The sequence below is a fragment of the Chelon labrosus genome, assembly GCF_963514085.1.
Source record: "Chelon labrosus genome assembly, chromosome: 7".
NCBI lineage: Eukaryota > Metazoa > Chordata > Actinopteri > Mugiliformes > Mugilidae > Chelon > Chelon labrosus.
Window position 1 is genome coordinate 15,807,196 of NC_140343.1, and position 12,040 is coordinate 15,819,235.

Here is a 12,040-nt window from a genome sequence, read left to right on the forward strand (position 1 = left end):
TGTTTCTTTATGTGTTGCAGGCTGACTCCACTGCTTTTACACTGCTTCTATTGTGCGTACACAGACACGACAAATAGTAAACGGTATTTTTAGAACTATTTGGCGATGCCTAATGAAGGACTAGTGTTAGAAATTAGCATCGGCCGTAAACACGCACGCAGCGTCGGATATTGCTTCTGCAATTGTCATTTTTATTTGTGCCTTATATAAGCAATTTAAAAATAATTCCATGACTCGTTTTGAGATGAGGACATTGCAGTTTACCATGTGTGAGTCCAGGACAACGTGATCCAATAAGATGCAGTGTGGCAGGATTTTTTGATTGACAATAAAAAACAACACCAGATTTGTACGAGGGACATTTTATCTTGTCAATAAGGGTGATGATTGTTTGTTAAATTAGGTTTGTAAAGTATTGAAGCATTTGAAAAGTAACAGTTTGACTTAATGATTATTTTTTCTTTAAATTTGCATCTTTGTCTGTCTTTGAACATTTCCCAAACACGATGGGTAGCTGCGAAATAGCAGAGAAGCAGCTTTTTGAATGGAGAAAGGTCAACCATAGAAAAATGAATTTCACACTGCTGGAATTGAGTTCTAGAAAATCTCTGTGTTAAGGATTTTTACAGCTTTGTATTTGAATAAGTTTACAAATGCTATGAAGTGTAGTTTTTTCAAAAGCCAAGTCTCGTATTACAATGATAAATTGAACCTTTTAAACACTTTCCTATTTAAATTCATGCAGCCTCTATTTTTTTATTTTTTTATTTTTGTTCCCATCTATTGAAACAGGTGGTAGAGTTTTTCATGTCCCCTCGGTAAATCCAACCCTTCACCCTACAAGTGTTCACACTATGATTTACTACTTAGGACATACAGTAGGAGGATCATATCTCCACTGTATACACTGATAAATCTTTCTATTCCCACCTTCCTCTCTCTCTTCTCTCTTCTCGTCTCTTTCACACTGTCAGGTTGAGCCCAGCTGATCAGTTCAATCACCAAGGAGCACTGAGGCAGGACCCTGTAAAGGTGATTCACTCCTTTACAGGGTCAGCGCTGTGTTTATGGTTCCCCTCAGTCAGACATTGTAGACCTAACACTGCCGTGTGGCATCAAAATAGAGACAATAGAAAGCATTTTTTTGTTTATCATATATAGTGAAGTTCGTATTCTTTCTAGAACTTAAGGAAAAAAAATACACGCACACACACTTCAACCCCTTTTCTAAAGTAAACACTTCTGTTACGCAACTGTCACTTAAACTAGTTTATTCTGGTACGCTTTCTGAGAGACTTTTCTGTAACTTTTGTGACATTTTGAAATATTTGACAGTTTGAAGAGCTGTAGAGTGCTAACAGGCTCACTGTGTCTGCTACCGCTGCCTTGTTTGCACCCAGTGACTGACACCACATTATTGATGACGAGACACGGCCCGGCGCTTCCTAAGGTTTTGTACATGCCATTATTACACATGAAGAGTTTGACAGTCACATGTTTAAGGTAGCCGAAAGGTGTGCCAGGATTAGCCAAGAAACAGGCCCTGATAAGTAGGAGAAAGAGCTCCGTATTATCTACACTTTTGATTTGGACAAAAAGAAGTAGAAGAACACCGTCTTTGTCCAAAAAAATATGGTAAACAATTAGCTAGCGTTCCCTATTGTTTCAGCCACTGACCCGTGAAGGCTGGGAAGTGACTGATGTCTGATTGTGTTGTGGCCCCTCATCTCCATTCAGTGTGGCCAGGAAATGTAGGGGAACTGGGCAATTATTTCTGATTTATCTACTTGGACAAATCTTGGCACACTGAGCCAGGCTCCAGAGTCTAGTTGAGGTTTGTGTCCTCATTATCGATACTCTCCATACTGTTGGCTTACTTCAAGCTTTGCCAAGACGTCCAGTTTAGTCTTGGGCTCTATAGTGCATGACTGATTCTGAGAAGCATGATTTTCCGTCATGTAAATGAGTTCATGGGTGAGCAGGTCATTAAAGGAGAAGAAGCCGGCCTGATTTTGTCTTGAAATTAAACATAAATGTCCATCTTAAATGGGATATGAAAATGAAACATAAGATGGCTCCGTGAAGTACTGACTTTTATAGATGCAACTCTTGATCAGATGCCTTTTAAAAACTTTTTCAAATACGCTCAAATTAAAAGCAGAAATAAACACGTTTACAGCCTGTTAGAAAAATCATTTGGTCTCTATAAATAATTTTCATTCACCTGTCACTCAAAGCACCAACACCCATTCGGTAAATGGTTTTGTGTTTATATAGTGCTTTACAGACATAATGACACATCTACCCACATGTTCACTCAAGCGCACTTGTATTCGCACAACCATGTCTTGCTCAAGACCGATTAAACTGAAGTTCTTGCCAAACTGCTAACCTTCTGGTTCTTGGACAATCTGCTTTACCTACAAAGCCACAGCCCCTTTTAAATTGTATTAAGTTTTAAAGATATGAATATTTAAAAGGTGTGGTTGCTTTGAGTGACATGTGGGTGTAATCACAGGTTGCTAGCTGTCTGCCTGCCTGTGGCATCAGTCTCCCACCTAAGCTCCAATCACCTTCCACCTCTTTTCTCATTTCGCCGAACACGAGTCATACAAATGCTTGTACCTTCGAACCTCCTCAGTCAATCTTTCTTTGGTGTGGTTCATCTTTATTGGTCCAAGACAATCAATTCAAAAAACCCAGAGATGGAGAAGCAGCTGGAAATACTAAAGCAGAAATACGCTACTCCCAAGCGGTCTACGTCGCTGTGACATGTGGTTACATTTCTGGGGAGGTGCACGACAGGCTACGGTGTTAGGGTCTGTGTAGGGTCTGCATAGAGTCTGCGTAAGGGTCTGGGCTGGCCCCGTAGCTACGGCGTCAAATTGAAACAGAAGAATAAACCACCTATAAGGTAATGTCAGGCACTGCCAAGATGGCGGCAGTCAGAGTCACCCCACTGAGCTTCAAAACTGCTCTTTAGGAAACCTATGGATAACATCAGAGAGGGCTTATCCATCTCTCTACAGACCCCTTACTTCTCATCATTACACTAGTGCGTACAGAGCAGTACATACAGTGGTACTGTTGTTCTACTAATCATAAAATATACTATATGATACTTAATATTTTTGTTACTATAGAAGTAACATACATGTTATAGTGACTGATTGATATTGAAGACTGGACAAACATTTCATTTTTTTTGTCATTCAATATATGTGCACTTGTGGCTGCATATACTTTATGTAACTGATGGTACGTAGTTCTTTAAATTACAAAGATCTCCCATCAGAAACCCTCTACCGCTAACAAACCATTTCTCCTCCCTCACTTTTGATCTATTATAAAACAGCAGATCATCTTCCTTCTTCTCCGTACTGCTGCTCCCCTGCTCTACCCAACCCCCAACTCAACAGTAAATTGACACTGCTCGTCACATACAGCATGTGGCGTATTCGTTGTACATGGAGCAGAATATTCAATTAATTCACAGGCAGGCAACTAGTCATCCGGCCGAGCCAGAGAGGCAGGCAGCCAGGGAGGAAGATTTTTTCATTGGTGTGCTATGTTTCCTTTGTCAGTCAGTGGTGAGCGTATCTTGTAGGTATGACTGCGCCTCCATCATAGCCAACACTGTGCCTCTGATATGCCTCGTACGGCCACTAAATTTTCATTAGTCATGCCAAACTCGTACAGACATACACTGTCCAACATCCCACCTCCAGTGGTTCAGTTACTATAGAACAATGACATGAATGGTTTGTGCTGAGAGGTCAACACCATCACTATCTGTTCCCCACACCCCCAAAACATTAAAGGGGAATTACCGTTTTTACAACCTGGACCTTATTTCTGGCATAAAATCCAATTGTTTACTCACCCATATAACTTTGGTGTCATTTGGAGTCATTCGGATGATATTTAGATCCGTGTATATCCATATAGTGGGAGTGATTGGGGCACGGAAACGCAGTCTCTAAATAACACATTATCTGTCGCGAAACTCGTTCATTTCACCAATATTTTGTTATGATACGCTACTGCTTTTCCCCGTTGAGTCCTGAGTTACCTGTTATGTATTCGCGGACGTGCAACGGTTTGTTGTTCTTTTGCCAGCTGTTCCTCTCTCTGCCTCCGCATCCTCCTTTCAGCGTGCGCCTCATCCATATACTCTGGCTTAAAATGGTAAGGACATCCAACATAAACAAAGTTGTTATTCACAACCTCAGAATCGAAAAAATATTCAGCCATGTTGCAAAAAACTAGCAGTAGCAAATTACAGGTAAACAAGTCGACCGTCACGGGTGCACGCGGCACTCAAAGATGACATCATCCAGGTCAGAAGTTAGTAGGTCAATCTACAGACCCCGGATGATGATAACAGGTAACTCAGAACTCAACGGGGAATAGCACTAGTGTATCATAACAAAATATTGGTGAAATGAACGAGTTTCGCGGCAAATAATGTGTTATTTAGAGGCTGCGTTTCGGTGCCCCAGTCACTCCCACTACATGGATATACGTGGATGTAAATATAGTCTGAATGACTCCAAATGACATCAAAGTTATATGGGTGAGTAAACCATCGTATTTTATGCCAGAAATAAGGTCCAGGTTGTAAAAAACAGTAGTTCCCCTTTAACATGTAAAAGACCCAGAAATATGAGGACAGCTCATCAAAACAATCTCACACCCACCACTGCCCTTTTTCAGTTTCCTGGCGGTACAAGTTTGAAGTTGATTATGTAAGCAGCTTTTGAGAAAGGTGAAAAACAAACCAAGATTCCTTCCACTATTAAGATGAATAAGTTCAGTTTCTTCAAAAGTTGACTAATCCTCAATGGATTCGTGGAGGGATGTGAAGGGATTCCGACTTCATAAGTAGTTGCAGATGCAAAGGAGGCCTTGAGGTGACGTAGTTTCAGAGCCACAGAGTCTCTGTGAAAATGTGGTCAGGTTGGATGGATGGATTAACAAAACATTAAACTTAAACATTAGAGAACACTATTTGTCTCCTGTTTCAAACTGGTGGTCGGTTTTTAACCATTACCATAACCATAACCTTAACTGTGTGTTTATTATTGTAACCATGGCAGTTCCAGATCTTTAACTAAACCTAATGTAATGTAATATTATTTATTTTTTTTTTTACGGATAATTTTTGAGAGATGAGGTACACGCAGCCTACAAGGTCATTCGGGTATGAGGACTTGTTGCATTGGTGGCATAATAAGCTGTCACTTAAAAGCAAGTCTATAAAGTTTTAAGAGGTGATTTAAAAGGTGAAACTGATGGAGTCAGTGAGCTCTTTCAGAAAGGTATTTCCAAAGCCTGGGAGTACTGAAAACAAAAGGAATGGTTTACTTTAGACTTTTAAGAAGCCAGAGGCCCTGATATGAGGTGCACACAGATGAGCAAAGTGAAACAGAAGGCTGTTGGTTATTTGTGAAATCTTTGAAATTGGAATGTTGTTGCAGATTTTTCAGCATACCACTTTATGTTTGACAGAGAAAAGAGCACAAATAACTTATATTTATAGGTTGAGCATAGGTGAATGAGGCAAAGCAATAGTTTTGTCCTACATGTCTGCCATGGTTGCTTCATTTTGTCTTGGTTTGTTGCATGGTGTCATTTGGGATTGGTCAATTTGCATGGTACTTCAGACAAGGAGTGATTCATATCAATAGTTTCAGGTCTTGCAGAGTGGACTATTTATAAACTAGAATTACAGTTCTCTGATTCACCAGTTCCTCTAATTTAACTCTTTTTAAGAGTTCTTATGCCACCAGTGACCACAGTATTCACTGTGCTACTTAATCATCAGTGCACTGAAGACGCTGCAAGGTGCCATGACACACAATAATAGCTAGACACTCGAACACAAGCAGACACAAAAATGCAAAGAGCTGAATGGGTTATATTTAAGTATGGATTCTGCGTCACTCTGGCTGAGGCTCTTTACACAAGGCAAGATTATGCATGTTTGTGTGTGCGCACTTGAGAACTGGCGACTATGTGTGTGCCACATATTTTTTTTCTTTCTGAAATAAATATGCACAGCACATCTACTGTTTGTACTTAGGCAAAATAGATGGCATTGCTGGTGAGCAAAGCATCTATCATTTCTGCCTCTGATTAATAGTTGTCCTGGGGATGGCTGTTCTCTGAAAAGAGAGAGAGAGAGGGAAAATGAGAGAGAGAGAGATGACAGGGGGAGGGAGAGAAGGGAAAAAGCAGAAAACAGCAGTGGAGAACGAATGAGAGGAGGGGGAGAGAAGAACTCCTCCTGCTCAGGGGTCTGAAACAGTTAAACAGGGAGCCGAGCTCAGACATTTCTGAATGTCTCCTGTTGTGTTGCCGTTGTGTGTTAGAAAGGATTTATGAATAAAGCCTAACAAGAGGATCATGTCATTGTTGGTAAAATGGTGAATCACAAACCACAGTGAATTCGGTGGTTTGGAGGTTTTCCACATTTCCTCTACTCTCTCTTAAAATATAAAACTGTAAGCTATTAGTTTAGCCTTAGTTCACCTCCAACAGTCTGTGTTGTTGTATATAGAGTCGTGGTGGTAATCATGTACAATGTGAGAATCATCAAGTGTATTGTTTTTACTGTTTAAATGTACTGATCTCAATCATCTGTTACTATGTGTAATGAACCTTCAATAAACAAAGGAGGAAGGAAAAAAGTACATTGTTTTTTCTCATGCAACCATCAAAATGGAAACTGCTGGCCACAGGATTTCTCACACGTTCATTAACAAGTCCTCAGAAAATGACTCCGTCTTCCAGACTTAAAGCATTTTCTGTCATGGCATCTCCACTGGAAGAACTGGAAGAACCATATGAATGGTTTTTGGCCAACTGCTGCCATGACTATACGGTATGGCTACCATGCAAAGGTGCCAACGGCAAAGGCTTGCCATTGGGAGCAACTTCGGGTCTTGCCCAAAGACACACTGAGAGGTGTAAGGGTGTTAGCATCAACCAATGCTAAGAAGACGTTAAGAGCAATATTGGAAACACAACCAATTTCAGTGAACCAGTTGAGTGACTCTAATAAGCTAGGGGACACACAATTTATCAGAAGACATCTTGGATTGCAGTGTTGGCACATGTGTCGCTCTGGTCAATTGTGGCCCTGAGAGGTAAAAAAATAAAAAAATAAATGGGTTTGAAGCAATGAAAAATAATTTTCTCTCATTTTTTCTTTTTCCGAAGACTGTAATGACTGACCCTTTGGAGCTTGTATACAGATAGATTGACGCAATGTAATTTCATACAGTTTTGTACAATAAATACAAACCTGGTGTGCAAACTCCTTAAGGGTCCAGAGAGATTGTGGTTTCAGTTAAAAGAAACAACTCGGTATTGAAAATATATCATAGATAAAAGTAAGCTGTAATGATAAATGGGAGACAATGTCTTACAGTCTTTTCATGTCTTTTTCATCTACCATATCTCTCCAACCATCAGTCAAAGCTAGTTTGTACATGTTAAATGTCACACTTTTGTACTTCCAAGAAGAACTGCTGTATTAATGCATCCAGCCACAGTGTAGCCTAAACCACTGGCTCTTGAAACCATCCCATACTAAAGCGTCATTATTTTAGCATAATAGCTTTTTGGTAGCATGCAAATGTTATTTGAATTAATATATTTTAGTAAATATTAAATGTATCAATCTAGTACATCAGCAAAGCCACCAGTGATGTTTTTTTAAGTTCAGTTTTTAATATATTATCAACATTAAAAGCATAATACAATCTAATTACCCACTTTAACTACCTTAGATTTCCCCGTCCTCTCTTTGTGGTGTCATAAATGTATATCTGGTTTGTCACATGATCATGAGAATGTGAATTGTTGGCCACAGGCTTTTATTCATGTCCGCTTTAACATGCACGTGTGCGTATGTGTGTGAGGAGAGTGCCATCTGCTCTGGTGTTGAGGCGGTTAAAGGCAAACAAAGGACACAATGCAAATAATGTAAATAGCCTTCTTCTTGGCTGTCTCTGTCTATGTCTATGACACAAGTCACTGTTTTCGTGCCTGTTTCTGTGTGTGTGTGTTTGTGTGTGTGTGTGTCTGTGTGGGTCTATGCAAAGTATTGGTGTATGCTAATAAGAAGCCACATGGATATGTAGGTCACATCAACCTATTTTCTGCAACGGTTACACCCCCTTTTTGTGTAGCGCACACACACACACACACATGTACTGAAACACGCAAGCACTGAAAAACACAAACATGCACACACAGGCGCACAAACAAGCAAATACAGCAAGTCACAGCAAAACACAACCCCCCTCCTCACTTCTTAAAACACCCATCTTTAGTTTGAGCCACTTTAAGTGAAAAAGAGGGATAGGGAGTGATGCTGAAAACTCACACAGTACATATGTACACGTCCACTGGGATCCTTTTCTCATATAACCCCCAAAAAGCCCCGGCGAGCATCTCGCAGAGTCTCAGCATGGAGCCTGCCGTGGCATTCCCCCAGGCTTCCCGTGGCGTTGGCTCGGTTTTGATTTTACTCTTCGCAGTGGTGCGAACTGAGACAAAAGCTTCACTGTGCCGTCCCCGCTTCCTTCTTTTTACACTTCAGGATTTTTACAGTGCGGTTTAAAGCGGGAGCAGGGTTCATGCAGGAGACAGGCTCCTGCGGGTCCATCTATCGGGATGTTTAGGGGAGGAGGGAGGAGAAGAGAACCAAACAATACCTCCGTCCTACTCTCCTGACATCACAGTCAGCTCTAAATTCATCGTCCCACTGTGGCTATTTTGGGAGCTTAAAAAATTAGGGAACTTCATACAGAAGTGTCCCCTGATTTTCTTCTCTGTGTTCGGTCCTGTCTCTCCCTTCCCCCCCTCCCTTCATCTCTATCTGCCAGTCGGCTGGTGTAGGTGTTAAGAAGGGATGTTTACTTTCTGTGTGGTATTATTCATATCTCTGAGTCCACCCCCACCCCTCCTCTATACCCTGACAGGCTCACAATCCAGTCTGCCCGCCCACCCTTACACCTCTCATCCCCCTTTGCATGACACACACCTCCAGCTATCATGTCAGCTGCTGTCCCCTTGGTGACCCTGTCTTTGCATCATACGCAGCTTAGCCAAGATACGCACATGTACAAGCAGCCGACAAGTTTGCAGGAACAAAACGAGGCAGACATCGCATTATTCTCGCTCCACAGTCCCTGCATTTGGTCTTAAATACCAGTCACGCTACTCACACTGTACTTCCACTGTGCTGTAAAAGAATGTGATGCTTTATTATCAGGTGTTTAAAAAAATATGAATCACAGGCAGCAGTTGTGACAACTCCGCGGTAAAGTGAAATATTTCGCGGCAGTAAAAGTTGGTGGATGCGTTTTCTGTGGCAGCTTCACCTCTGTACGACTGTGATGCGAGGCTCCAGGAGTGAGTGATGTTCATAATGGCACCAGTTCTCTCCTTTGGTTCAAAGAGGAGCAGACAACAGTCTATCCGTGACTCCCTGGTGTGACAACCCCCATTACCCGTCTGCTTAAACCCCATCCCCCCCTTCTGCACAAACACACATGCATGCACACACAAACACACACACATAGACCCTCGGGGCAGTGGGAGGTCACAGGGCTCTGTGCTGGCTGGCAGTGGTGTTCGAGGGTGTGTGGGAGACACGCAGCAGAGTGAAAACTGCGATGCAAAATGTATGCACGCGCCAGTGTGGGCGCGCATGCTGGCAATTGTGCTCATGTGCATGTTTTGGAACAGAGAATTAAAAAATGTGACAGAGTGGGGGCAGGGATGGGGTGGGTGTGGTATTAAAGACAGGGGAGAGATACTAGAGGAGGCGGAGGAAGAGTGACTTGGCACAGCCGATTTTTTGCGAGTTACACGAGTTGTGTTTTTGGCGTGGCGGCAGCCTTCACGCTGATGATGCAATTTCCCTGCTTGCCGACTGTTCACTGACGGCACGTGTCTCTCCGCCACCGGCCGTGCTGGTCCTTCTCAGAGTGTGACTGTGGTTCACCATGGCCCCCGGGTCCAGCTTAGGGGATCGGGGTACCACAAAGCCTGTAACAGAAACAGCTAGCTGCCACTCTCACTTCTTAGGCTTGTTGTCGGGCCTCAGCAAAGTCATGGTAATTTGACTCTCCATCTGAAGAAGTCAAAGCCAATATATTGTGGCGGTGGGGAACGAGAGGACGGCAGGGTGGAGCATGGTGGATAATGGATAATGGAAAGAGAGAGTGAGCAGGCGTAGGATGTAACCACATATTTCAGTGTGGCTCTGTTGGGTTGGGCCTAGTTGTTAGTGGTTCCCATCTAAAACTAAGCAGGAAGCCACACTGGAAAAATCCAGAGAGATTCTTTCTCAGTTATCACCCAGCTATAATGAGGATGTACTGGTGGTAACATTCGACCCATGTTCAGCTATAGGGTGTCAGCTGGGATGTATCAATGACACCAGGACTTCCTCTAGTGGGAGCAATCCTGATCAGCTTTCACTGTGGTGGTGTCTATGCGGTTCTTCAGTCTCTGACGCTGAAAAGTCGTATGCAGGAAATCTTTCTTTCTTTCTAACCACGCTTTCCCACCAGCCTTGTCCCTTCCGTCAAAGCAAACTTTTCATCCACTTTGCTGTCCCCTCCAGCCCTGATTTTAACGTCTCACTTCCTGCACCTTACTTTTCCACGTCTGCAGAGCGTGATGGGATCACGGATGTGGAATACGGCCGTCAACATGACAGTGAGAGGAGAGGACAATCGCTCGCTAGCTGAAATACGTGTTGCCTTCCCGTGTGTGTGTGAGCGCAGGCAGATGTATGCTCATGCATGTGCATGTGCATGTGCATGTGTGCGTGTTTATACTGCGGTGGGGCCTTGCCACTTCCCACAGAAAGAAAACACACTCTCTCTCTCTGTCACTGCACTTTTCCCCAACCTCTCTCACCCCCTCCCTTCGTCTTTCCTTGTTCTTAAAGGTACAGGGAATAAAAGAAAGAGTTATCAGAAGACATACTTAGCCCGACAGCTCATTAGACGATGTTAATTATTTTTTGTTATATTAAGAACCACAACTAAAAGAACAGCGATAAACTAAAACCTTGTGTGGTGAACATAGGCAGAGACATGCAATCAGCTAATGATTCTCAGAGCCGTCTTTAAAGTTGTGTTTATCAAATTTAACAATGGCGCCTTGACTGCTCATGTTGTGAAGGGAAATTTTTAGGATTTTGTGATTGAGCGCAGCGCTCCGTTTCATTTCAACAAGGCCACCATGTTGGATGTGAGCTTTGCAAATCAGTAAAGCTAAGATCTTAAATAAATTCTCAATTCAGGCAAACAGAGCTTTTGCAAAACAACAGCGTAAGCGAGCCTATTCAGGATTGGTGGCTGTGTGGCAGCAAAATTAAGAGGGCAACTGTCTTTGTGATGGCTTGTCCTGAACGTCAACATACGCTCAGCTGCTAACCCGTATTTATGGTGATTTCAGTGAGTCCTTATGAGATTGTTGTTTGAGAAATAAAGGATAAAGGGGAAGAGATTTAGACATTTTTTGCCACTTTTACCCTGCAGCACTTTCCCCTTCCCCAGGAACTAGGAAACTTTAGACACACTGCAGGAATTGCAGTCTTGATTAACTTCTGGAAATCATTTTCGGCAGAGTCATTCCTGTTTCATATATCAGGCAACAAAAAATGTACTTAAACTTTGCAGGTTTTTACACTGTGGTGTAATGGTTATTTTTGGATTTTTGGTATTTTGGATGGAACCACAGCTTTTTTTATTATCAAACTACTTCTGATGCAACACATCCCAAGGCCCTGTGGTGATCGATCAAACTTACTACAATCCCCTGTGCATTGTTATGTCCTAAGATAAAGCCTTAAGCATGTGTTGCTCACTGGCCTTACAGGATCAGAGCTCGTTGCCTCACTGATACCCCACCAGTTCAGCCTCTTGAGTTTTTATTAAGGCAGCGGTGTTTGCCATCTGAAAGCCTGGTAAGACACTTATGTTTGAACACTGGCATGGTGGCTTTAGCT